Raw genomic sequence first — 26,631 nt, forward strand, 5'->3', positions numbered from 1 at the left:
AAAGGAACAGCATAATAATCTGGCTGTGGCTGTGCATCTGTGCACTCCATGTCCGATTCATCTTGTAATGGGCATGGCCTGTTAACAATTTCCCTTTCTAACCCAGGAACGGTATGTGTAAATAGCTCCATGGAGTAACCTGTTGTGTCACCTGACGCATCCTTCTCTGTTGTTCTGGGTGAAGAACACAAGGAAGCGACTTGTCCCTGACCGGGAACATCCACTGACGACACACTGCTCTTACATTTTGCACTTTCCGAGGAGGAGGCGAAAGAGCTAGAGGCAGAGTCAGCAATGAAAGCCAAAACTTGTTCCTGCTGCTCCGGCTTTAAAAGCGGTTTTCCTACTCCCAGAAAAGGGAGCCTTCGAGGCCTTGTGTAGCCAGAAGATGACGCTGGCTCAACAACTTGAGACTTAGGTGCTATTTTGCTTTTCCCACTACCACCAGATGCTCCACCACCACCACCATCATTACCAACTGCCAATGACCGCCCACGGCCACGACCTCTTCCACCAGACTTCCTCATTCTTGGAAAAATTAAACCAAACTAACAACCGTTATGTGGTCCTGTACAAGCAGGTAGAAGGTGTACGTAAACTTGTTGTGAATTAAAATCTCTCTTTTTTATGTGTGGGAGAATGCAGGGAACAATCAGGCCCACTGGATTACACTACACAGTTTGATTGGCAGAAAGAGGCTGACAGATATGCCACGAACAGGACTGACACACACAGATGCACACACTGGCAACAGAAATCTCACTCTTTAAGTGTGGGAGAATGCAGGGAACAATAAGGCCCACTGGATTACACTACACAGTTTGATTGGCAGAAAGAGGCTGGCAGATATGCCACGAACATGACTGACGCACGCAGATGCACACACTGGCAATAGAAATCTCACTCTTTATGTGTGGGAGAATGCAGGGAACAATCAGGCCCACTGGATTACACTACACAGTTTGATTGGCAGAAAGAGGCTGGCAGATATGCCACGAACAGGACTGACGCACGCAGATGCACACACTGGCAATAAAAATCTCACTCTTTATGTGTGGGAGAATGCAGGGAACAATCAGGCCCACTGGATTACACTACACAGTTTGATTGGCAGAAAGAGGCTGGCAGATATGCCATGAACAGGACTGACGCACGCAGATGCACACACTGGCAATAGAAATCTCACTCTTTATGTGTGGGAGAATGCAGGATTTAATCAGGCCCACTATATCACAGTATATTTTCTGTGGCACAAAATGACTGACAGATACCACAGACAGCACTGGCACAGATGCACAGATTTGGCAAGATTATTCTCCCTTTATTTAATTTTTTTTTTTTTTTGGATATGGGAGACAAGTGAATAAATCAGGCCCACTATATCACAGTATATTTCCTGTGGCACAAAATGAATGACAGATACCACAGACAGCACTGGCACAGATGCACAGATTTGCCAAGATTATTCTCCCTTTATTTAAATTTATTTCTTTTTTGGTATGGGAGACAAGTGAATAAATCAGGCCCACTATATCACAGTATATTTTCTGTGGCAAAAAATGAATGACAGATACTACAGACAGCACTGGCACAGATCTGCCAAGATTATTCTCCCTTTATTTAATTTTTTTTTATTTTGATATGGGAGACAAGTGAATAAATCAGGCCCACTATATCACGGTATATTTCCTGTGGCACAAAATGAATGACATATACCACAGACAGCACTGGCACAGATGCACAGATTTGGCAAGATTATTCTCCCTTTATTTTTTTTTTTTTATATGGGAGACAAGTGAATAAATCAGGCCCACTATATCACTGTATATTTTCTGTGGCAAAAAATGAATTACAGATACCACAGACAGCAGTGGCACAGATTTGCCAAGATTATTCTCCCTTTATTTAAATTTTTTTTTATTTTGATATGGGAGACAAGTGAATAAATCAGGCCCACTATATCACGGTATATTTCCTGTGGCACAAAATGAATGACATTTACCACAGACAGCACTGGCACAGATGCACAGATTTGGCAAGATTATTCTCCCTTTAATTTTTTTTTATATGGGAGACAAGTGAATAAATCAGGCCCACTATATCACAGTATATTTCCTGTGGCAAAAAATGAATGACAGATACCACAGGCACAGATTTGGCAAGATTATTCTCCCTTTATTTAATTTATTTTTTTTTGATATGGGAGACAAGTGAATAAATCAGGCCCACTATATCACAGTATATTTCCTGTGGCACAAAATGAATGACAGATACCACAGATAGCACTGGCACAGATGCACTGATTGGCAATATAAATCTCCCTTCTTAGGTGTGGGACAGTGCAGAAAAATACAGGCCCACTGTTTTACACTACACAATTTCAGGGGCTGAAAGTGGCTGGAAGATATTTAAAAAAAAAGGGACCGTACTACACTTACTATCTCCCTACAATAATCTCTGAAAAGTATGGCAGGCAGCAATAAAAAGGACTGCTGCACACAAAAAATGAGGACAAACAAACAAGATAGCTGTGCAGAAAGGAAGGAGCAACAGGATTTGTGCTTTTAAAAAAGCAGTTGGTTTGCACAGCGGCGTACACACAGCAACGCAGCGATCAGGGAGCCTTATAAGCTACAGAGCTGTTGCACAGAAATCTTGCCTCTACTGTCCCTGCAAAGAAAAGGTGGTGTTGGACAGTGGAAATCGCTACAGCACAAGCGGTTTGGGGGTTAATTTACCCTGCCTAATGCTATCCCTGCCTCTGACGAAGTGGCAGCATCCTCTCCCTATGCTCAGATCAGCAGCAGTAACATGGCGGTCGGCGGGAACGCCCCTTTATAGCCCCTGTGACGCCGCAGAAAGCAAGGCAATCACTGCCATGCCCTTCTCTAAGATGGTGGGGACCAGGACCTATGTCATCACGCTGCCCACACTCTGCGTGCACCTTCATTGGCTGAGAAATGGCGCTTTAAGCATCATATGAAACGCGAATTTGGCGCGAAGATCGTGTACCGCATGGCCGATCCCACGCTGGGATCGGGTCGGGTTTCATGAAACCCGACTTTGCCAAAAGTCGGCGACTTATGAAAATGACCGATCCATTTCGCTCAACCCTAGTTAGCACTGCTTGTATGATACAGACCCCTTGGGGTAATTTTTGGAAACCTTTGTACATTGTGCAATGTTCACATTTCTACTCTCAATCTCTATATATTCTATTATTAGAATTTTAATTATTGTGTTGCCCTTCTCTTTAAGGATACAGTATATCTGGTAGCTTGGTGCTTTTTTTGGGTGAGGAAAGGCCGTACTGGGCCCCTGGCCCTCAAGGGAGGCCAGCATGACGGGGTCACGGGGAATGGCAGATCCTCAGTGTAGGCAAGGGCAAGTCGGGGTTAAATAGTTTCCTTGGACTGTGTATTTTTGAATTGGACACAGGGGGGCGGGGTTTGGATGAGGCAGGGAGGAGCAAGCAGGGGGAGCTTTCTGAGGGGGTGATCTGGAGAAAAAAATCTGCCAATTTCACCTCAGCAACTGCCACGCTCACCTACTGGTCCGGCGTTTGCTGAAATCCCCAGTGATGGATGTGGAGGCCTTATTGCAGAGGCAGCATGAACAGGCCAGCACACAGGGCACCGAATGGCTGCAGCAGTCCGTTAGCAGCCTTCTGGACGGAGCAGTGACGGGACCAGCCCAGGTACCAGCAGAGGGACGCCGGACGCGGAGGTCCAGGCCTCCGGTGCGCTTGAGCCCTGATGTCACCACTCGGGCCTGGCGCCGTATCAGGAGCCCCTCTTGGGACCCTCCGGCAGGAGACGCGAGCAGCGGTGCAGCAGTGGCCCGCGGCAGAGCCGGGAGGAATCTGGCGGCATGGCGGGGCCTGCAGCAGGGGGAGGTGTCGGCCTCCTCCTCGGCGTGTGTGTCTCACCAGGTGTCGGGACCAGGAGCGGCGGGCTGCACCAGGTCAGGTGATCCTGCTCAGTGCGGAGGAGCGGGTGCTTCCAGGAAGCGGGGGCCTTATTCCCAGGCCTCTCAGAGTGGGGCATCTAGCGGGCAGTGTTCTGCCGGCCCTGTCAGCAGCGCTCTGCCTGGGATGGGGCACGGAGCATGAGGGCTGACTTCCTTTAGCCAGCGCAGGCCGGGGCTGAGTCCAACCAGGGGGTCAGGTCATGTCACAGCTGCGGACAGGAACACTTCCCAGCACGGGCAGCGCTACGCTGGCTCAGGCATCTTCACAGCAGCGGCGTTGGCAGCAAGGGACCCTGCACCTTCGGATGGGGTATCACAGGACGGCAGTCAGCCATCTGACTTACCCAGGGATCAACGGATGGAGAGCCCAGGAGAGGAGCACATTCGTCTGGCTTCAGGATCTTCGGCTGCCGGGTACACAGCGCTCGGGCAGCTAGGTGAGGACAATCCTTTTCTTTCATGTACCCCTGTGTTAGCTCCCTCTGTCGGTGTTAGTCGGGATGTATTTATGGGGGGAGTCAGGGGGGTTAGGTCTTATCAAGCATGGGCTTAGAGATCTGGCGGTGCTATGGGGATCAGGGGGTTCAAACCTGGGGTCTTCTCCTTCTGCGGCATGGCTTGGGAATCTGGGGGAAGTTTCGGGTTTGAGGTGTTCTCTGGGGGGGGTTTGCTGGTATTAGTTCTGGGAGTATGTCGTCAGATAACATGGGAAATGATGCTGCGGCGCCGAGTGCTGCCATACCATCGGTTAGCGTGTCTGTTGCCAGTCAGGCAGGGGAAGCGGAAAAAGATACCTCAGTGCATTTGGATGACACGGCCCATGGGGAGGTATACGTTTGTTTCGAGGGACTGTTGGGTGCACACTTAAAAAGTGAATCTAGGGAGAAAATTTGGAAAGGGGATTACGTGGAAATATTCTCCTTATTATCACTAGAGCGTTTTCAATTGGACAGGCTGCGCAAAGATGATTTAAAAAAAGAGGAGGAAGAGAAAAGGCATTTTAGGCTGATTCCTAGGACGTTTTCTAATTGGTTGCAGGCATTTGCCATTTTGGTGAGTGTGATTGGGGAGAGGTCCCCCGAGAACTGCTCGGGGCTCTTTTGTTACATGGATGCGATTGGGGAAGCTTATCGAACTTACGGGGGCCAAGGTTGGCTCAGATACGATGAGCAATTCCGGCAGCGGAAGGCCATTAGGCCCAGTATTCGGTGGGATCACAAAGATATAGCTTTGTGGATGAAGGTTATGGTTCTGTCACGCTTCGGGTCAGGCAGCCAGTTTTTTCCTGGAAGCGCTGGAGGTTCAGGGCAGTCGGGAAGCTCAGCGGCAATGCAGAGAGGACTGTGCTTTGCATTCAATGAGGGATCATGTAAATTTGGGGGAAAATGCAAATTCAAGCATGAATGTGCAACTTGCGGGGGACCACACGGGTCATCCAAATGTTTTAAGGGTGGCAGACAGAGAAGCGGAGACAGTTCTGAAAAAAGGAATGACGCCAATTCGTCTGGACGTGATGGTGCCATTTCTAAATAGGTATCCTGATACACCAGCTGTAGCTTTGTTAGAAGGAGATTTTCGGGATGGTTTCCGTATTCCATTCGTGGATGCGGCACATAATTTTTCCACAAAAAATTTGAAATCGGCTCTGCAATTTCCTGATGTGGTTGCTAATAAGCTGGAAAGCGAAGTTAAATTGGGCAGGATGGCCAGCCCTTTTCCAGTTGCGCCTATACGCAATTTGAGGGTTTCCCCGTTGGGCGTGGTACCAAAAAAGGAACCCAATAAATTCAGATTGATTCATCATCTGTCCTTTCCGAAAGGGTCCTCAGTAAATGACGGAATTGACCCTCAGTTATGTTTGGTGATTTACACTTCATTTGATGCGGCTATGGATTGGGTGCGGGTATGTGGGGGTGGTGCACTGTTGGCTAAAACGGATATCGAAGCCGCGTTCAGGCTACTACCGGTTCACCCGGAGAGTATGCATCTTCTGGGTTGCTATTGGGATGGAGGTTTTTTTTTCACCGATCGATGTCTCCCCTTGGGTTGTTCCCTTTCCTGCGCGTACTTCGAAACTTTTAGCACCTTTTTGGAGTGGGTGGTGAAAGATGTGTCAGGCTTGAAATCTTGCATTCACTATCTGGATGATTTCCTTTTATAGGCCCGGCTCAAAGTACCGATTGCTCGGTGCTATTGCACACTATGGAGAGAGTGTGCAAGATTTTCGGGGTTCCTTTAGCTGCGGACAAAACTGTGGGTCCAGTCTCTGTTCTGAGTTTTTCTGGGTATAGAAATCGATACCTTAGAAATGGTGTGCAGGTTGTTTGGAGAGAAGGTTAGCGCTCTGAGCGAAGAGGTGTCTAGGGCATGTAGTGCTAAAAAATTGAAGCTGAGGGAGGTACAATCTTTGCTTGGCAAATTGAACTTCACTTCCCGTATCATGCCAATGGGAAGGGCATTCTGCCACAGGTTGTCTTTGGCAACGAAGGGCGTTCGATCTCCGGTTCATTTTATCAGACTAAAGAAGGAATTGCGTGAAGATTTGGCAGTATGGGCAAATTTTTTGGAGAATTACAACGGAAAGTCTATCTGGATAAAACCAGTCATGAATTCAGATGATTTGGGTTTCATCATTGCCGTGGTGGACGATCATTGTTTTGGTTTGTTTTTTCAAGGCAGTTGGTTGTTGGCTGAATGGCCTGGTTTCTGGCGGGACCAAGGTTGGCTACAAAATCGGGTTCTTCCTCATTTGTTCCCTATCGTTGTTGCGTTGTCGTTATGGGGTAACAGTGTGCAAGACAGGAAGATTTGTTTTCCATGTGGGTCCGATGCGGTTGCCATGGCGATAAATTCACTGTCGGCTGATTCACCGGCGGTAGTAAAAATTTTGCAGCGTTTAGTGTTTTTGAGCTTATCTTTGAATTTGTGGATTGTGGCGGAGGTCAGGACGATGGCTTCTAACCCTGTCTCTGTTGCTCTTTCTCACTTGCAGGTAGATCGTTTTTGAGAATTGGTACCTCAGGCGGAGTCATCAGGCCGGGAGTGCCCAGCGGAGTTATGGAAGCTTCCTGGCGGGCAGTAGATTATCTGTTTCAGAATTCTTTATTGGCTAGGTCTTGGAGGCAGTATCAGCAGGCATGGGGTACTTGGGAAGAGTGGGGTGTTTCTTTAGGGGCAGGGCTACAGGATGAGAGTAGATTATTGTTGTTGATCGGGCATGTTAAAGAGTCGGGTTGGTCCATGTCGAGACTGAACAAGTTGTTGGCGGGCATTGCATTTGGTTTCAAGGCTCGGGGCCTTAAGGACATCACAAAGTCTTTTTTGGTAGTTCAGATGTTAAAGGGATGGAGAAAAGTTTGGGTTTGGGATAAAAGATGCCCGGTATCATACGAGGTATTGCTAATTTTGGGCAATCAGTTAGCTTCTGTCTGTTCATCGCAATGGGAAATAATTCTTTTTAAGGCGGCCTTCGCATTAGCGTTCTTTGGAGCCTTTCGGTTAGGGGAGTTGCTCAGCCCCTCTAAAAGAACCAAAGGGGGTTTGTTGAGGGAAGACGTGGACATGTATAATGATAGGGTAGTTATTCGGCTTCGATTTTCTAAGACAGACAGTCAAGGTAAAGGCTGTAAAGTGGTGTTATTTAAGGTGGCCGGTTCCCCATTATGCCCGGTCCTGTGTGTCAATGCTTTCATGGGGATGGGCGGAGGGTTGACCAACCCCCTTTTGGTCCATGAGGACGGTTCCTTTTTATCTCGATTTCAGTTCATAGCGGTTTTTAAGAAATGTTTGATCGCAGGGGGAATTTCACCAGGGGATTACAGTGGGCACTCATTTAGGATCGGTGCAGCGACGAAAGCTGCCAGGAGGGGCCTGGGCGAGGAGGTGGTTAAAAAGATCGGGTGGTGGGAGTCGAGGAGATTCATTTCCTATATCCGCCCGGACTTGGTCTAATGGTTTAATAGTTGAGTTGTTTTTTTCTTATTGTTGTGTTATCTATTTCAGGCTGCGAGCACCGGCTGGTGTGGATCATTGGCCACTCTTTCGTTTTTTGGGCGGCTTTGCGGGCCGCAATTCGGCCGGACGGACGGCAACTGGGGTTCTCAAGAGAGACAGCGATTCTGCGGTGGATCGGGAAACGCGGAATAATATGGAGCCAGTTTTTGCCGGAGTTCCACCAGTTTGTTCATTTGGATCGAGCTCCGGATGTGGTAATAATTCATTTGGGCGGGTATGACTTGGGCAAAAGGCCCAGTAGGGAATTGATAAAGGACATAAAGTTCGACATTTTAAGAGTTTGGGCGGCATTTCCGAAGTTGTTAGTTGTCTGGTCAGATATTATCCCTAGGAAGGTGTGGCGCGGTGCTCGCTCAATTGAGGGGATAAATAAGGCCAGAATAAAAGTAAATAGGGCGGTATCTCGGTTCATGGTGTGGAATGGGGCATTGGTAGTACGTCATGTAAATTTGGAATACGGAAAGGGCGAATATTGGAGGGCAGATGGCGTGCATTTAAATGCAATCGGGTTCGACATGTGGTGTCTCGCTGTTCAGGAAGGAATTGAGATGGGTTTGAAGGTGTGGAGAGACACAAATGTTTGAGGTGTCAAAACATTTATGTTGGTGGCGGGGGAGGGAGGTCCTCGAAGTTGGTGGAAAGAGGGGAATGGCGGATTGTAGGGGGGGACCTCTAGTGGTCCTGGACTCCCCCAAAGTGGATTGCGAGTGGTTGTGGTAGATCAGCCCATGGAGGGGCTGATTAAAGGATTTGGTAATCGGTTGGTTTGGCCGGGTTGGTCATTACCTGCCTCCGAGCTGGTGCTTAGCGGCTGGAGGCAAGACTAAGCCTGGAGGCCAAGGTACACAATTTGAATTTATGCAAGGTTATTTTTCAGGCTTCGAGGACCACCACTCCCTGGGGGGGATATTGTTTACATGTTGTATTGTATGTTTAATAAAAGGCTGCTGTGGCAATTTATCCAAATCTGGTGTAATGTCATTATTCAGGAGGGGACCTTATGATAAGGCAGTTTACGACAGATCAGATTCTGTAAGTAATTAAGGTTAGGCAATTTAAGTCAGTAAAGGCGGTCATGAGTCACGTGTACCCCTTACGTCATGCACTTGGACATTTTGGAACATAAAAGCAATAATATGTTCCACACAATTCTTCAGGTTTCAGCTTTACACAAAATAATAATATGAGTAATGAAACATGCTCTATATATATGCTGCTAGTTTGAAAATCTTACCCACACATCCATTTATAAAGGGCAGTTTGTCATAATACATCTGTTAGCATATGCCATATCCTGCTCATATATGCAGAACCCCAGTAGGTGGGCGGAACACCTGGGTACAAAATATGCATTTGATGGTGAAATCAATGGCCCTTCCCCTGTGTTACGTCATTCCCACTCTGCTGTTGAGGAAGGAGGCACTGAGGCCTCCAGACCACAACCTGCAGTTGCACAGACACAACAGTCAGCAGCCACATCCAGTTTGTTATTCCAGTGCAGCACTCAATTGACCCTTGTCAGTATATACTGTATGTCTGCTCAGAAATTTTTAGTTAGATAGGGCATACATATTTGTTAGCAATTTACATTGTCAGGTTCTGGACAAAGACCATTGATGACTTTTCCAGGCTCCTAAATGAGACTTGTGTCTGTTTCTTAAACTAATTAACTTTTTGGCCACAAACATAAATGTTACATTTGGAGAGAGGTCAACAAGGCTTATGATGAAAGGAGCACCTTTCCTACTGTAAAGCACAGAGATGGATCGCAAATGTTTTGGGGATGTGTGAGCTACAAAGGCACAGGAAACTTGGTCAAGGCTGAAGGAAAGATAAATGTAGCACATTATCAGCAAATACTTGAGGCAAATTTGTAATCATCAGCCCGGAAGCTGAACATGAGATGTACTCTTTCAACATGAGAACGATCCAAAGCACAAGGCCAAGTCGACCTGTCATTGACTACAGTGAAACAAAGTGAAGGTTCTGGAGTGGCAATCTCAGTCAACTGACCTTAATATCATTGAGCCACTCTGGGGAGATATCAAGTGCGCAGTTCATGCTAAGCAGCCCAGGAATTTATAAGAACTGGAGGCTTTTTGCCAAGAAGAGTTGGCAGCTTTACCATCTGAGAAAATAAAAAACCTCATCCAGGGGCGCACATAGAAATCATAGAGCCCCATAGCAAAAGTCTGAATGGGGCACCGCCAAAACAAAAATTCACTGCCGGGTCCTGCTCACTGTCTTGCGTCTCCACACAGCCTCTGCTCCTCGCGCTCCTACAGCCGGTAGCCGCCCTAACATGTGTAACTACTTCCGGCCGGGCCCAGCATGCACTGCTCTCTCTGGCTGGAAAGCTACTTCAGCCAGGAGTAGTGTTGAGCGATACCGTCCGATACTTGAAAGTATCGGTATCGGATAGTATCGGCCGATACCCGAAAAGTATCGGATATCGCCGATACCGATACCCGATACCAATACAAGTCAATGGGACACCAAGTATCAGAAGGTATCCTGTATGGTTCCCAGGGTCTGAAGGAGAGGAAACTCTCCTTCAGGCCCTGGGATCCATATTAATGTGTAAAATAAAGAATAAAAATAAAAAATATTGATATACTCACCTCTCCGACGCAGCCTGGACCTTACCGATGTAACCGACAGCTTCAGTTCCTAAGAATGAGTGCTTGAAAGACCTTAGATGACATCACGGCTTGTGATTGGTCGCGTGAGCGGTCACGTGACCACCACGCGACCAATCACAAGCCTTGACGTCATCTAAGGTCTTTCAAGCGCTTGAACGGAAGCTGCCGGTTACATCGGTAAGGTCCAGGCTGCGTCGGAGAGGTGAGTATATCAGTATTTTTTAATTTTAATTCTTTATTTTACACATTAATATCGATCCCGATACCGATTCCCGATATCACAAAAGTATCGGATCTCGGTATCGGAATTCCGATACCGCAAATATCGGCCGATACCCGATACTTGCGGTATCGGAATGCTCAACACTAGCCAGGAGGCATGGCATTCTTATGCAAATCTAGCCAGAGTTCAGCCGGGAGCAGTGCAGAACTAGAAAGAAGGAGTTAGTATGAGCCAGGTACAGAGTGATGGTGGCGCGCACGTTTGCTTAAAGGCACACTGCACAGCACAGCCCAGGGGTGGACATTGACAGCTTGGGGCCCCTGTGCAAGAAATGTGTCTGGGCCCCCTCCTTTTACAGCGACAAAGCTATGTACATATAAATATATATATATATGTAACCACACACACATACAAGTATATATATTACATAGTCTCCTTTATTATGTATATTGCTGTCCCTTATATAGTGCCCTCTCTTGCTATGTACAGCACCGTCCCTTACATATTGGATTATATAGAGCCCTGTATTTTATTGCATACCGTCCTCTCTTGTTAGATATATAATGCAATGATGGCTGATGGAGCATGGGAAATCTTCTTTTCTAATGGAAGAGCTGATGGACTGGTAGTCTGGTCACCGGCTTCTCCATCAGCAGTCATTTTATATCTAACAAGAGAGCGGAATAATTTAATAATTTATGTAATAAAAGAGGGTGCTGTGAATGACAAAAATAATAAGAATACACTATGTAAGAGACAGCACTGTACATAACAGCAGAGGAAGCTATATAATAAGGGATAATGACATACAGTATATAACTAGAGAGGATTGTATGTAATAAGGAACAATGTTATACATGATAAAAGAGGAAACTATGCAACTAAGGATGGTGTTATACATAATAAGTGAGTACACTATATACTACGGGACTGTGTTAGACATAATAAGTGAGTACACTATATACAAAGAGACTGTGCTATACATAAAAAGTGACTACACTGTATACTGAGGGATGGTGTTATACATAATAAGTGAATACACTATATACTAAGGGACTGTACTATGTATAGTAAATGACTACACTATATACTAAGGGACTGGGTTAGACATAACCATCGACAATAACATCTTCCTCCCCCTTCCCATTCCTAAATCCATTATAAATCCCCCTTCCTCCCTTCCCAATCCCGCACACCCCTCATTATTCTCCTCCCCTGCATCCCATTATTGTCCTCTTCCCCACCCCATCATTGCCTTCTCCCCCACCTCCCCATCACTGCCCATTCCACCACCTCCATCATTTCCTCCTCCACACCCCATTATTGCCCTTTCCACCATCCCCATCATTGCCTTCTCCTCATCACACCCATCATTGCCCTCTCCTTCACCTACACACACACAGACACACAGCACCATTCACACACATGTACGTATGCACACACACAGCAGAAAGCACCTCTCACCTCTCTACACACTCTCCCGCAGCCACAGCATCACCATCGTCGGCAGCTTCCTCTCACTGGCACAGCGCCGCAGTGCTGAATGATGATGTCATCCAGCTGCGCCGCTGACTGCTACGTGAGACAGGAAGCATGGGCAGGAAGCAGGACAGATCGCTGCAGCTCAGCTGACATTTTCTTTTGTAGGCAGCAGAGCTGCAGGGATCTCTCCCTGCCTGCTGCACATAAGGGCCCCCTGGAGCCTCAGGGCCAGATAAAGAGGCCAGATTGCCCTTATTATTATCCACCCTGCAGGGGCCCCCCAGAGCCTCCGGGGTGGTATGTCTGCACTGGCATAGCTGTTGCGGTCTGACTCCGGTCGGGCCCTCTCACCCTTTGGAGCCCCATAGCAGTTGTGTGGCCTGCTGCCATTGGTGGTATGCCACTGACCTCATCCACAACTACCACAAAAGACTTCAAGCAGCCATTGATGTTAGAGGGTGCAATACACATAATTTAGAAATGGGACATGTAAACTTTTGATCAGGGTCATTTGGATATTTTGGGTTGTTATTATGTTATTTTTGAAAAGAGAAAACACAGTAGTTTGACAATAAATGGCTTCACCCAACCAGTAACCATGAGTGGAGAAAAGGTTTTGGTGCTCTCATTCATATTCTCTTAAAAAAGGCCAAGAAAGCAAAAATTCTGCTCGGGTATGTAAACTTTTGAGCACAACTGTACATGTAATTATGAAGAAAAAAAATGTTTCTTAGCATTTTTCCCTTTAAAAAAATTTTTTTTGGTAAGGTAGATCTTTTTAAAAATCTGTAAAACTGGCCCAATAGTCTGACAACATTATTCCTAGATACCTTATGTGAATCAGAAAGGCATGCAGGCATCTTCTCCATGCTGTTCTCATTTAGTTTTAGCTCTTTCCCATCAAATTCAGCTTTTTTCCCATGCCCCAGACCTGTTTGTTGGGTACAGCAGAAAAATATTGGACTTTCCCATTGACTTGCATTGGATTCGTTATTCTGTACGAATACACGGATATTTGAAATTATTCGTGCCGATTTTCCCTGATCAAAATTTTCACTATTCGATAATCACTAGTTGTCACCCTAAAATTACACAAAGGGGCCCTCATTCTTTGTTGGATGACCGTGAGTGTCCTTAGCTGCACTCTCAACTATACAAAGAGTGTAAACCAAAATCACAACAACAGAATGGAGTGGAGTACAAGAACCCCTTCAACTTAATAACCTTTCAATAGACAATGCTAACCAGGCCATGTTTGATCTCTGGGATTATTTGATGAACCTGAACAGTAAAGTTTGGGATCCATACTGAAATACTTAATGTCCGTGCACAGACATCGAATGCAGACTCCTCCAGGAAATCCATGTAATGTTCGGGATTGGCAGCTGGAGCATCAGGTGTTTCCCACAAAATAAATAAAAATGGCATGGGTTCCCTTCTATTTTTGATAACCAATGCAGGTAAAGCTGACAGCTGCCTGCTGCAGCCCCCAGCTGTCAGCTTTATATTGGCTGGCTATCTAAAATAGAGGGCTCCCCAAGTCATATTTTTTAATTAGTTAAATAAAGAATGTAAAAAACAGTGTGGGGTCCCCCTATTTTTGACAAACAGCCAAGCTAAAGCAAACAGCTAGGGGCAGGAATTCTCAGACTGGGAAGGGGCTATGGATATTGGCCCTCCCCAACCTTAGAATAGCAGCACACAGTCACTCTAAAAAGGTGCATCTAATAGATGCGCCAATTCTTGTGCTTTGCCCTGCTCTTCCCACTTTCATTGGTGCAGTGGCAAGTGGGGTAATAGGTTTGGGGTTGATGTCAGTTTCTTTTATGGCTACTGACATCAATCCTAGGTGTTAGAAATGGAGAGGCGTCTATAAGATGCCCTCATTACTAACCCCATAGTCATAGACACAACAAGAATTCATTTATTTTAAATAAAAACTCCCACCCTTTTTTACACATTTATTCACAAAAAATAAAAAAGCAAAGTTGTACTTACCTTTCTGCCGAATGATGCCCATGTTCCACTGTAAAAAACAAAAAATAATAAAGCACCATATTCCTCACCTGTCCGCTGATAATCCATCAATGCCCATGTACCATGTGAAAGACAAAAAATAATAAAACACTATATTCCTCACCTGTCCAACTATGATCCAGTAATGGCATGTCCCACGATGATCCGGATGGTTTGGAAAGTAGTCATATCAGTGATGCCACCGCTCTCCATGCCAGTCGGAGCACACTGAGACAGGAACGTGATTGCGCTCCTGCAGTGTGTAGTGCTGATGTGAGAAAGGTCACCGAAGTTCATAGCTAATGAACCCTGGTCACTTTGCTTAGAGCACCACTCGCATCGTGGGAAAATTTTCTTGTAGCTAGAGGTGCCATAAGAGAGGTGAATGGGACTCATTAGTTATAATCTTCGCTGATCTTTCTTTCAGTGCTACACACTGCAATCATTTATTTTAAAGGCATGAGAACACTTTCATTTTGGATAACCAGCCAATATAAATTTGACAGCTGGGGGTCGCAGCTCGCAGCTGTCAGCTTTACCTGCAATGGTTATGAAAAATAGAGGGGAACCCATGCCATTTTTCTAATGATTTTATTTATTGCACAGGTGGCAGTCGATGAATATTCTCATGATTAGGGTTGAGCGACTTTCATTTTTTTAAGATCGAGTCGGGTTTTGCGAAACCCGACTTTGTCCAAAGTCGAGTCGAGTGAAGTCGGCCGATTATCGCGAAAAGTCGGGGATCGACCGAAACATGAAACCCAATGCAAGTCAATGGGGAAGCATAGTCGGCAGTGAGTGGAGGCCAGGAAAACACCTACAGTGCCCATTTTAATGCCAAAAACATCCATTCTTGTTTCTGAAGCTTGTCAATCTTAATTAACTTTATAATAATAGTTGGGCATTGGAAATTGGGGGTCATTTGGCAAAAGTTGTGGGGGTAGGGCTGGTTCAAGGTTTTAGTGGGCCCAGGAAACGTGGACTACGTCATGGCGGTGGAGCAGTGAGAGGTAAGTATTTCAACTTTGCAAGTGCTGTGATCCTGAGCAAGCAGGGAGGCCCACTCGTTCGCATTGGCACTGGCACAGGGCCCCTCAAAGTACGGTGGTGTGTTTGCACGGCGGGGGCGCCTCCCACCGGCAGTGACACTTTTGCGTACTCTGAGGGGCCCTGTGCCTGTGATGTCGCCAACGAGTATGCCCCCCTACCTGTTGAAGAAACCTGCACTTTCATCTGCACCTTCCTCTTTGTCCCTGTGTAAGGTGGTATAGTATGCGGGAAGGGGAACCTGACTTTCAGCAGGGTCAGATTGTGGCTGTGTAGTGTGCAAGGGGAATGTAGTGGTCTGGGTCAAAGTACCGCAAGACTCATCAAGCACCGGCTGGGCAATGGGCAGGATGAGGCGGAAACACTGATATAGGCCCAAATAATAAAGTGGGTAAAATGCAGGTCTAAATTGGTAACAGGACTAACCAGGTGGCATTGCTTAGTTCAGTGGAGTAGAAAACCCAGGAGCGGCAGTCAGACACCATTAGTAGTGCCGAACCACACTAGTAGGCCCTATGCAGTTTAATATTACAAATGAAGGCCGAAAGCCTGAAGATTAAAGGTCAGGAAAATAACACAGGACAACACCAAGGTGTGGCACACACCGTTACTAGGCCCAACCAAAGTAGTAGGCCAACTGCAGTTTAATTATTTAAAATGTAAGCCGAAAGCCTGAACATTGAAGGTCGGGACAACAAAACAGGAGAAAACCCAGTAGCATCAGACAACGTTTTAAGGGCCCTACCACACATTTTAAAAACAACTACTTAATGAGAGCCTGAAGGTTGAAGCTCAGATTTATACAGTGGAGGACAACACCAGGGAGCGGCACACACCGTTAGTAGGCCCCAACCACCAATTTTTACCAACAAATAATTAATGAGAGCCAGAAGGTTGAAGCTCAGCTTTATACAGTGGAGGACAACACCAGCGAGAGGCACACACCGTTAGTAGGGCACAACCAAAGTTGAAGGCCAAATGCAGTTTAATATCTGCTACTATAGGCCGAAAGCCAAAAGGTTGAAGCTCAGCTTTATACAGTGGAGGACAACACCAGGGAGCGGCAGACACCGTTAGTAGGGCCCAACCAACGTTGAAGGCCAAATGCAGTTTAATATCTGCTACTATAGGCCGAAAGCCAAAAGGTTGAAGCTCAGCTTTATACAGTGGAGGACAACACCAGGGAGCGGCAGACACCGTTAGTAGGGCCCCAACCACCAATTTTTAAAAACAACTACTTAATGAGAGCCTGAAGGTTGAAGCTCAGATTTATACAGTGGAGGAAAACACCAGGGAGCGGCACACACCGTTAGTAGGCCCCAACCACCAATTTTTACCAACAAATACTTAATGAGAGCCAGAAGGTTGAAGCTCAGCTTTATACAGTGGAGGACAACACCAGGGAGCGGCACACACCGTTAGTAGGGCCCAACCAAAGTTGAAGGCCAAATGCAGTTTAATATCTGCTACTATAGGCCGAAAGCCAAAAGGTTGAAGCTCAGCTTTATACAGTGGAGGACAACACCAGGGAGCGGCAGACACCGTTAGTAGGGCCCCAACCACCAATTTTTAAAAACAACTACTTAATGAGAGCCTGAAGGTTGAAGCTCAGATTTATACAGTGGAGGACAACACCAGGGAGCGGCACACACCGTTAGTAGGCCCCAACCACCAATTTTTACCAACAAATACTTAATGAGAGCCTGAAGGTTGAAGCTCAGACAAGGAAACCTGGAGGAGAACACCAAGGAGGAGGAGAACACCGTTACTAGGCCCCAACCCAAGTAGTATGGCAACTGTAGTGTTACATTTAAAAATACTTAATGAGAGCCTGAAGGTTGAAGCTCAGACAAGGAAACCTGGAGGAGAACACCAAGGAGGAGGAGAACACCAAGGAGGAGGAGAACACCGTTACTAGGCTCCAACCCAAGTAGTATGGCAACTGTAGTGTTACATTTAAAAATACTTAATGAGAGCCTGATGGTTGAAGCTCAGGAAAGGAAACCTGGAGGAGAACACCAAGGAGGAGGAGAACACCAAGGAGGAGGAGAACACCGTTACTAGGCCCCAACCCAAGTAGTATGGCAACTGTAGTGCTACATTTAAAAATACTTAATGAGAGCCTGAAGGTTGAAGCTCAGACAAGGAAACCTGGAGGAGAACACCAAGGAGGAGGAGAACACCGTTACTAGGCCCCAACCCAAGTAGTATGGCAACTGTAGTGTTACATTTAAAAATACTTAATGAGAGCCTGAAGGTTGAAGCTCAGACAAGGAAACCTGGAGGAGAACACCAAGGAGGAGGAGAACACCAAGGAGGAGGAGAACACCGTTACTAGGCCCCAACCCAAGTAGTATAGCAACTGTAGTGTTACATTTAAAAATACTTAATGAGAGCCTGAAGGTTGAAGCTCAGACAAGGAAACCTGGAGGAGAACACCAAGGAGGAGGAGAACACCGTTACTAGGCCCCAACCCAAGTAGTATGGCAACTGTAGTGTTACATTTAAAAATACTTAATGAGAGCCTGAAGGTTGAAGCTCAGACAAGGAAACCTGGAGAACACCAAGGAGGAGGAGAACACCAAGGAGGAGGAGAACACCGTTACTAGGCCCCAACCCAAGTAGTATGGCAACTGTAGTGTTACATTTAAAAATACTTAATGAGAGCCTGAAGGTTGAAGCTCAGACAAGGAAACCTGGAGGAGAACACCAAGGAGGAGGAGAACACCCAGGAGGAGGAGAACACCCAGGAGCGGCAGACATCACTAGTAGGCCCCAACCAAACTAGTAGCCCAAATGCAGTTTCCTATTTTTTTAAAAAGCCTGAAAAGCTGAATTGAGGACAATTTTAATTAGGCACTGCAGACAGACTTAGTAGGCTGTCCCCTGTTGACCATGCATCCACCACATTAACCCATTGCACCGTAATGGACACGTAACCTTCCGTGGCCATGCCTACAGGTCCATGCGTCTGTTGTCAGGTGCACCTTTGTACTCACAGATTGCCAGAGTGCATGGACAATGCGGTCTTTTACATGCTGGTGGAGGGTTGGGATGGCTTTTCTCGCAAAAGAAGTGTCGACTGGTTAGCTTGTAGCGTGGTACAGCGTAGTCCATCATGGCTTTATTAATATTAAATAAAATATATAGATAGGCTGTATGAACTTTTAAATAGGTTCCAGGGGTACACGGGCAGCATTGGTGTGGTCAGCGGAGGACGATTGCAAGGAGGGACCGCAGACAGGCTTACTGGGCCTAAAATAAATAAAAATAGGCTCTATGCACTTTAAAATAGGTTACATGGGTACACAGGCAGCATTGGTGTGGTCAGCGGAGGACGATTGCAAGGAGGGACCGCAGACAGGCTTACTGGGCCTAAAATAAATAAAAATAGGCTCTATGCAGTTTTAAATAGGTTACATGGGTACAGAGGCAGCATTGGTGTGGTCAGCGGAGGACGATTGCAAGGAGGGACCGCAGACAGGCTTACTGGGCCTAAAATAAATAAAAATAGGCTATATGCACTTTAAAATAGGTTACATGGGTACACAGGCAGCATTGGTGTGGTCAGCGGAGGACGATTGCAAGGAGGGACCGCAGACAGGCTTACTGGGCCTAAAATAAATAAAAATAGGCTCTATGCAGTTTTAAATAGGTTACATGGGTACACAGGCAGCATTGGTGTGGTCTGCGGAGGACGATTGCGAGGAGGGACCGCAGACAGGCTTACTGGGCCTAAAATAAATAAAAATAGGCTATATGCACTTTAAAATAGGTTACATGGGTACACAGGCAGCATTGGTGTGGTCAGCAGAGGACGATTGCAAGGAGTGTCTGACACAGTTAGTACTCCCAAAAAATAAATAGATGTTAATGTCTCGCAAAACAACAAAACAAAAAAACAAAAGTGTGGCATACTTAGGTACAGGGGTGGGCTCCTCTGCTGAGTTTCAGACATAGTAATTTGGCACTAAGTATTTACTGGTGTCAATATAGGACACTGACCCAGACTATTTGAACTAGCATCATAGATGTCAACAAATTGGTATTGTCAGTGCCAGGCATTGAATAATGTCAGCGCATAGACTAAACATTGGTGGAGCTGTGAGAGATAATTTTGCACGTGGTAGAGCACAGTTTGAGCTGGGGGGGGTGAACTCTCTTGTGGCCGGCGGTACCGTCCCAGGGCCCCTCATGTTACAACGGTGTGTCTGACGTTGGGTGCGCGCCACCACCGCCAGAGACACTTTATTGTACTATGAGGGACCCAGTGGCAGTGCCGTCGACCAAAAGCGGGCACACCCACCTCTTCAGACAAATGGCACTCTAACGGGTGCTTGCGCCAAGTGGCGAGACCACGGCCCCGTGGGGGGAGTTTTCCCATTGAGGGAGGTGTAAACATGTCGTATGCTGGACAAACAGCTGCTGCAAATTAAGAGATTGGAACACTCAGTAAGACCAGTCCACAAGCAAGACCTTTTTATAGGAAAGCTAGGTGTCAGCCGGGAAAGGTGGGGCAAAATAATTTGAAATCCAGGAGTGGTTCATTTTAATGAAGGTTAGATCATACACATTTTGGGTAGGCAGACGAGTCCTTTTTTCGGTTAATATTGAATCAGCAGCACTGAATACTCTTTCTGATAGCACACTAGCTGCTGGGCAAGCAAGCTCCTGAAATGCATATTCTGCCAATTCAGGCCAGGTGTCTAATTTGGATGCCCAGTAATCAAATGGGAATGACGGTTGAGGGAGAACATCGATAAGGGATGAAAAATAGTTAGTAACCATACTGGACAAATGTTGTCTCCTGTCACTTTGAATAGATGCTGCAGTACCTGTCCTGTCTGCGGTCATTGCGAAATCACTCCACAACCTGGTCAGAAAACCCCTCTGTCCAACGCCACTTCTGATTTGTGCACCTCTAACACCTCTGCCCTGTAGCCCCCTTGTAAATCCGTCCGTATCACATATAGCTAGCTCATAGCCGTGAAACAGAAAAAGCACAGAAACCTTTCTTTATCTGTTAAAATCATTTTTTAATTTGAATAAATTATTAAAAAATACACATTAAACAATAATAAATATTCAACCTTATACCTCAAAATGTAAGGGACTGTTTTGGTACTACTCTCATTAAACACAAACGAATTATATAACCAGATAACAATATCAGAAGTAGAGCACTACAATATACATGGCCATAAATGCATACACCTGGTATCAAAAAACCCACTGCAGATAAATTTAAAGTCAGGTTAGTAGATACCTAAATGTGTTTTATAGCCAAATTACCTTATCAGAACTCAAGCACTGAATTGTGCATAGCCGTATAAATATACACGTGGTATCAAATCCACCCCATATTTGGAATCCTGCCAGGTAAATAGCTGCCTATCTCTGCTTCTAGATGTTACCACCATTCCCGCAACATAAATGCTCGTACACCAACATAGTAGCCCGCCATAAAGGGCACATCGTCCTATGTTGTAACACTGGGAAGGCAAATAAGGTTTTCTACTTACAATGTGTAAGATCTGTCCACCAGTCCCTCCACCCCGACGCGCGTTTCGTCACAGCCTTCTTCAGGGGGCGTGTCGGGGAAGAGGGAAGCTGATCTCTTAAACTGCCTGTAGCCCCCTGCAGCTCGTGTGAGAACCATCACCGGCGCTGTGTGCTGGGAATGCCTGAATCAAACGGTCTACAAGACTTGCTTGTTTGGTTGCTAATATTTGTTCGAGGTTCTCATGTGGCATAATATTTTGCAATTTGCCTTTATAGTGAGCGTCAAGGATGCAGGCCAACCAGTAATCGTCATCGGTCATCATTTTAATGCGTGGGTCCCTTTTGAGGATACGTAAGGCATAATCCGCCATGTGGGCCAAAGTTCCAGTTGTCAAATCTGCGGTTGTGCTGGTTTGAGGGGCAGTTACAGGCAAATCTACGTCACTTGTCTCCCTTAAAAAACCAGAACCCGGCCTTGCAACGCCACTAATTTCTGTTGGCCCAGGAGAAGCTTCCTCATTAATAAAGTACTCATCCCCATCATCCTCCTCGTCCTCCTCCTCCTCTTCGCCCGCTACCGCGTCCTCTACACGGCCCTGACCAGACAATGGCTGACTGTCATCAAGGCTTTCCTCTTCCTCGGCTGCAGATGCCTGCTCCTTTATGTGCGTCAAACTTTGCATCAGCAGACGCATTAGGGGGATGCTCATGCTTATTATGGCGTTGTCTGCACTAACCAGCCGTGTGCATTCCTCAAAACACTGAAGGACTTGACACAGGTCTTGTAGCTTCGACCACTGCACACCTGACAACTCCATGTCTGCCATCCAACTGCCTGCCCGTGTATCCTCCCACAAATACATAACAGCACGCCTCTGTTCACACAGTCTCTGAAGCATGTGCAGTGTGGAGTTCCACCTTGTTGCAACGTCGATGATTAGGCGATGCTGGGGAAGGTTCAAAGACCGCTGATAGGAGGAGCAGGTCGGGTAACCAGGTTTAAGGTGTGAGCCAGGCAAGGAATGTGTTTCAGTTGGGAAAGGGCTATGGCAGCCATGAAATTCCTTCCGTTATCACTCACTACCTTGCCTGCCTCAAGATGTACAGTGCCCAGCCATGAATGAGTTTCTTTCTGCAAGAACTCAGACAAAACTTCCGCCGTGTGTCTGTTGTCACCCAAACACTTCATTGCCAATTCAGCCTGCTGACGCTTGCCACTAGCTGTCCCATAATGGCACACCTGGTGTGCAACAGTGGCAGCTGCGGATGGAGTGGATGTGCGACTGTGATCTGTGGACGAGCTCTCGCTTCTGCAGGAGGACGAGGAAGAGGAGGAGGGGGGGGCGAATGCCTACAGCCAACTGTTTCCTTGACCGTGGGCTAGGCAGAACTGTCCCAATATTGCTGTCCCCTGTGGACCCTGCATCCACCACATTCACCCAGTGTGCCGTGATGGACACGTAATGTCCCTGGCCATGCCTACTGGTCCATGCATCTGTTGTCAGGTGCACCTTTGTAGTCACAGACTGCCTGAGTGCATGGATGATGCGGTCTTTAACATGCTGTTGGAGGGCTGGGATGGCTTTTCTAGAAAAGAAGTGTCGACTGGGTAGCTCGTAGCGTGGTACAGCGTAGTCCATCAGCGCTTTGAAAGCTTCGCTTTCAACTAACCGGTAGGGCATCATCTCGAATGAGATTAGTCTAGCAATGTGGGCGTTCAAACCCTGTGTACGCGGATGTGAGGATGAGTACTTCCTTTTCCTAACGAGAGTCTCATGTAGGGTGAGCTGGACTGGAGAGCTGGAGATCGTGGAACTAGCGGTGGTGCCGGTGGACATGGCAGACTGAGAGAGGGTTGGAGATGGTATTCTTGCTGGTGCCCTACATGCAGTGTTTCCTACTACAAACCTGGTGATTCCCTGACTGCTTTGGCCTGGAGACAAAAGCTGCACAGATACTGCAGGTGGTGCGGGAAATGGTGGGCTTACAGTGAGGGAAGGGATGTAGCGTTACTGACTAGCTTCATTGGCCGAGGGTGCTGCAACCTTTAGGCACGTTTGGTAGTTAGTCCAGGCTTGCAAATGCATGGTGGTTAAATGTCTATGCATGCAACTTGTATTTAGACTTTTAAGATTCTGACCTCTGCTTAAGGTAGTTGAACATTTTTGACAGATGACTTTGCGCTGATCATTTGGATGTTGTTTAAAAAAATGCCAGACTGCACTCTTTCTACTATCGGATACCTTTTCAGGCATTGCAGACTGAGCTTCTTTAACTGGATGGCCACGCTGTCCTCCAACTGGTTTTGGTTTTGCCACGCATTTTTGGCCAGATACGGGCCCGGTAGATGGAACCTGTTGTGATGTTGATGCCTGCTGCGGCTCCTCCTCCTCCGCTTCAGAACTACTGCCGCCTGCACCCTGTTCCCCCAATGGCTGCCAATCGGGGTCAACAACTGGGTCATCTATGACCTCCTCTTCTATCTCGTGTGCAACTTCGTCTGTGTCACCGTGTAAGCCGGTGGTATAGCGTTCGTGACGGGGCACCATAGTCTCAGCTGGGTTTGATTCTGGCTCAGTACACTGCGAGGGCAATGTTCTGGTCTGAGTCAAAGGAACAGCATAGTAATCTGGCTGTGGCTGTGCATCAGTGCACTCCATGTCCGATTCAACTTCTAATGGGCATGGCCTGTTAACTGTTTCACTGTCTAACCCTGGAACGGTATGTGTAAAGAGCTCCATGGAGTAACCCGTTGTGTCTCCTGATGCATCCTTCTCTCTTGTTCTGGGTGAAGAAGACAAGGAAGCGACTTGTCCCTGACCGTGAACATCCACTAACGACGCGCTGCTTTTACATTTAGCACTTTCAGAAGAGGAGGCAAAAGAGCTAGAGGCTGAGTCAGCAAGGAAAGCCAAAACTTGTTCTTGCTGCTCCGGCTTTAAAAGTGGTTTTCCTACTCCCAGAAAAGGGAGCGTTCGAGGCCTTGTGTAGCCAGACGACGAACCTGGCTCAACAACTCGAGACTTAGGTGCTGTACTGCTTTTACCACGACCACCTGATGCTCCACCACCACTACCATCATTAGCAGCTGACAATGACCGCCCACGGCCACGACCTCTTCCACCAGACTTCCTCATTTTTGCAAAACGTAACCAAAGTAACGGTATTTGTTACTGTAAAACAACTTATAAGGTGAACTCAAACTTCTGTAGGATTTATATATACCTTTATAGGTGGCTGACACTGAAAGGAAAATCAGGCCCAATGTTACACACTAGGTTTTCTGTGCCCCAACAATTTGAGACAGATGGCACACACAGGACCGGCACTCAATCAGAAATGCCAATCTTAATCTCCCACTATTTTTTGTTTTCAGGGAGAATTAAAAAAAAAAAAAAAAAAAAAAATTAACAGTATGACACACTAGGTTTTCTGTGCCCCAATAATTTGAGACAGATGGCACACACAGGACCGGCACTCAAGCAGAAATGCCAATCTTAATCTCCCACTATTTTTTGTTTTCAGGGTGAATTTAAAAAAAAAAAAAATTAACAGTATGACACACTAGGTTTTCTGTGCCCCAATAATTTGAGACAGATGGCACACACAGGACCGGCACTCAAGCAGAAATGCCAATCTTAATCTCCCACTATTTTTTGTTTTCAGGGAGAATTAAAAAAAAAAAAAAAATTAACAGTATGACACACTAGGTTTTCTGTGCCCCAATAATTTGAGACAGATGGCACACACAGGACCGGCACTCAAGCAGAAATGCCAATCTTAATCTCCCACTATTTTTTGTTTTCAGGGAGAATTAAAAAAAAAACTAAAAAATTAACAGTATGACACACTAGGTTTTCTGTGCCCCAATAATTTGAGACAGATGGCACACACAGGACCGGCACTCAAGCAGAAATGCCAATCTTAATCTCCCACTATTTTTTTTTTTTTAGGGAGAATTAAAAAAAAATAAAAATGGCCCAGTATTACACACTAGGTTTTTTGTGGCACACAAGGAGAGACAGATGCCACACACAACACTGGCACAGAGGCAGGCTTGCCAATCTTTATCTCCCACTATTTTTTTTTTTTCAGGGAGAATTTAAAAAAAAAAATGGCCCAGTATTACACACTAGGTTTTCTGTGGCACAGAATGAGAGACAGATGCCACACATAGCACTGGCACAGAGGCAGACTTGCCAATCTTTATCTCCCACTATTTATTTATTTTTTTTCAGGGAGAATTAAAAAAAAAAAAAATGGCCCAGTATTACACACTAGGTTTTCTGTGGCACACAATGAGAGACAGATGCCACACACAGCAATGGCACAGAGGCAGACTTGCCAATCTTTATCTCCCACTATTTATTTTTTTTTTTTCAGGGAGAATTTAAAAAAAAAAAAATGGCCCAGTATTACACACTAGGTTTTCTGTGGCACACAATGAGAGACAGATGCCACACACAGCACTGGCACAGAGGCAGACTTGCCAATCTTTATCTCCCACTATTTATTTATTTTTTTCAGGGAGAATTAAAAAAAAAATAATGGCCCAGTATTACACACTAGGTTTTCTGTGGCACACAATGAGAGACAGATGCCACACACAGCACTGGCACAGAGGCAGACTTGCCAATCTTTATCTCCCTGCAGTAATCTCAGAAAAGTATGGCAGGCAGCTATAAAAAGGACTGCTGCACACAAAAGTGTGGACAAACAAACAAGATAGCTGTGCAGAAAGGAAGGAACAACAGGATTTGTGCTTTGAAAAAAGGAGTTGGTTTGCACAGCGGCGTACACACACAGCAACGCAGCTATCAGGGAGCCTTCTAGGGCAGCCCAATGAGCTACAGCGCTGAGGAAAAAAAAATGTAGCTTCCACTGTCCCTGCAAACAAAAGGTGGTGTTGGACAGAGGAAATCGCTACAGCACAAGCGGTTTGGGGGTGAATGTACCCTGCCTAACACTATCCCTGCTTCTGACGAAGCGGCAGCAACCTCTCCCTACACTCAGATCAGCAGCAGTAAGATGGCGGTCGGCGGGAACGCCCCTTTATAGCCCCTGTGACGCCGCAGAAAGCAAGCCAATCAATGCAATGCTCTTCTCTAAGATGGTGGGGACTGAGATCTATGTCATCACGCTGCCCACACTCTGCGTCCACCTTCATTGGCTGAGAAATGGCGCTTTTAGCGTCATTGAAGCGTGACTTTGGCGCGAAAGTCGCGTACCGCATGGCTGACCCCACACAGGGATCGGGTCGGGTTTCATGAAACCCGACTTTGCCAAAAGTCGGCGACTTATGAAAATGACTGATCCGTTTCGCTCAAACCTACTCATGATCGTACATCTGCTCTTGCTGCTATCATCCGACGTCTGTGACCAACGGTAATCTTTTTACCTCCAGTCAGAGCTGCTTGTCACATGATGTCATCTAAAGCTCTTCCATTTTGCAGCAGAGGCGATCTGATGAGCGCCGATTCAAGTCTAGTAAGGGGAATATTGAAGCCAGTAAAAATAAAAAAAAGATTTTGGAAATATTAAGAAAATAAAAAAAACACAAGTTCAAAACACCCTCCTTTTGCCCCATTCAAAATAAAACAATAATAAAAAAAATTAAACATATTTGGTATTCAGAAATGTCCAATATATCAAAATGTAAACTAAATTAATCATATTGTTCAGCCGGCGTCACACTCAGCGTAAGACAATACGGTCCGTTTTTTACCGTAATACGGA

Source organism: Ranitomeya variabilis, chromosome 1, assembly GCF_051348905.1.
Source record: "Ranitomeya variabilis isolate aRanVar5 chromosome 1, aRanVar5.hap1, whole genome shotgun sequence".
Lineage (NCBI taxonomy): Eukaryota > Metazoa > Chordata > Amphibia > Anura > Dendrobatidae > Ranitomeya > Ranitomeya variabilis.